This window comes from Lolium perenne, chromosome 6 (assembly GCF_019359855.2).
Source record: "Lolium perenne isolate Kyuss_39 chromosome 6, Kyuss_2.0, whole genome shotgun sequence".
NCBI classification, from domain to species: Eukaryota; Viridiplantae; Streptophyta; class Magnoliopsida; order Poales; family Poaceae; genus Lolium; species Lolium perenne.
Genome location: NC_067249.2, coordinates 69,237,074 through 69,239,925, shown reverse-complemented (window position 1 = coordinate 69,239,925; position 2,852 = coordinate 69,237,074).

The following is a 2,852-nucleotide window of genomic DNA, read 5'->3' as shown; positions in this document are numbered from 1 at the left end:
ATGTATAGGTGAACTAGTTCAGCGAAGAGATAGTGAAATACAAGTAATTTGAATGATTGTAAGTAGTAATTGCAATCTGAAATAAAGATGGCAGCAAGCAAACATGTAACATAACTTGTTGGAAACGGTGTTTCAATGCTTAGAAACAAGGCCTAGGGATCCTACTTTCACTAGTGGATACTCTCAACAATGATCACATAACTGAATAAATAAATGCTACTCTACACTCTCTTATTGGATAACAAACACCATTCATTGTGTAGGGCTATAAAAGCACACCTCAAGCCGGAGTAAACAAGCTCCACAACATCTGGAGTTCATATTAAAGTAACCTCTAGAGTGCATAATAGACCGTTGCAATTTAGACCGAGTACTAACATAGCATACACACTGTCAACAATAGCTATGAAAGGGGGAATAGATCGCATCAATACTATCATAGTAATAGTTAACTTCATAATCTACAAGAGATTACAATCATAACCTACGCCAAGTACTACATGATGCACACACTGTCAACATTACATCATGGAGGAGGAATAGACTACTTTAATAACATCACTAGAGTAGCACATAGATTAATAGTGATACAAAGCTCATGATCACATAAAGATCACATGGGAGAGAGAGATGAACCACATAGCTACCGGTAGAGCCCTCAGCCTCGGGGGAGAACTACTCCCTCCTCATCATGAGAGACAGCAACGGCGATGAAGATGGCGGTGGAGATGGCTTCCGGGGGCACTTCCCCGTCCCGGCGGCGTGCCGGAACAGAGACTTCTGTCCCCCGAACTTGACTTCGCGATGGCGCCGGATCTGGAAGGTTTTCCGTATCGTGGCTTATCTTTTTAGGGTTTTCGCTACGGAGGCATTAAGTAGGTTGAAGGGCAGCCTCGGAGGGGTCCTGGGGGACCCACACCATAGGGGGGCGCGCCCCCCTTGGCCGCGCCGCCATGTGGGGTGGGGCCCCTTTGGCTCCCCTCTGGTCCCTCTTCGGTGCTCTGGAACCTTCCGTGGAAAATAGGACCCTGATACGTCTCCAACGTATCTATAATTTCTTATGTTCCATGCTTGTTTTATGACAATACCTACATGTTTTGTTCACACTTTATGATGATTTTATGCGTTTTCCGGAACTAACCTATTGACGAGATGCCGAAGTGCCAGTTCCTATTTTCTGCTGTTTTTGGTTTCAGAAATCCTAGTAAGGAAATATTCTCGGAATTGGACGAAATCAACGCCCAGAACCTTATTTTTCCCGGAAGCTTCCAGAGCACCGAAGAGATTACGAAGTGGGGCCACGAGGCGGTGACACAACATGGCGGCGCGGCCTAGGGGGGGCGCGCCCCCTACTGTGAGGGGGCCCCAGACCCCTTCCGACTCCGACTCTCCGCCTATTTAAGCCGTCCTGGCCTAAATCTTCGAGACGAATAAGCCACGGTACGAGAAACCTTCCAGAGCCGCCGCCATCGCGAAGCCAAGATCTGGGGGACAGAAGTCTCTGTTCCAGCACGCCGCCGGGATGGGGAATTGCCCCCGGAAGGCATCTCCATCGACACCACCGCCATCTTCATCGCCGCTGCTGTCTCCTATGATGAGGAGGGAGTAGTTCTCCCTCGAGGCTAAGGGCTGTACCGGTAGCTATGTGGTTAATCTCTCTCCCATGTACTTCAATACAATGATCTCATGAGCTGCTTTACATGATTGAGATCCATATGATGAGCTTTGTAATCTAGATGTCGTTATGCTATTCAAGTGGATTTTACTTATGTGATCTCCGGAGACTCCTTGTCCCACGTGTGTAAAGGTGACAGTGTGTGCACCGTGTGGGTCTCTTAGGCTATATTTCACAGAATACTTATTCACTGAGTTATGATTTGAGTTGGATGTCTCTATGAAATTGTGGTGTGTTAGTACCTCCTATGAATGCTCACAGTGACAGCGTGGGGTGTTTATTAGTACTTGGGAATACATCTTTAAGGTTTTCCTACATGATGAATTAGTGTTCGTTATCTTGCCAGAGAGTAATTCAGAATAGCATAGTGAAGTGCTTATTTATATTCCTTTATGATTGCAATGTTGAGAGTGTCCACTAGTGAAAGTATGATCCCTAGGCCTTGTTTCCACACATCGAATCTCCGTTTATTTACTGTTCCACTATATGTTTACTCGCTGCTATATTTTATTCAGATTGCTATTACCACTCATATACATCCATATTACTTGCATCTTACTATCTCTTTGCCGAACTAGTGCACCTATACATCTGACAAGTATATTGGGTGTGTTGGGGACACAAGAGACTTCTTGTATCGTGATTGCAGGGTTGCTTGAGAGGGATATCTTTGACCTCTTCCTCCCTGAGTTCGATAAACCTTGGGTGATTCACTTAAGGGAAACTTGCTGCTGTTCTACAAACCTCTGCTCTTGGAGGCCCAACACTGTCTACAGGAAAAGAAGCCAACAGTAGACAATAAGCTATTTTCTGGCGCCGTTGCCGGAGAACGAAGGAAAATTACACCACAGATATTTCTACCTCCCACGTCAACTGCACGCTAGCAAAGCTATTTTCTGGCGCCGTTGCCGGGGAGGAAAGGTAAAAGGCACTCACACTCCGGTTCCCGGCAACTAAGCTATTTTCTGGCACCGGTGCTGAGTGCTCGAAGCTATTTCCTTTAGATCCTGCAATTGCATCTTTTTGTTTCTTGTTTATCACTAGTTAGGCATAATGGAAAGCAACTATGAGCTTGTTAATCTATTTCCTGAGTTAAGACATGGATTGTTTAATGCGAAAATTAAAAAACCTATGGAACCTTATTTGCATGCTAGTAGTAATGATATTAGTATGAACG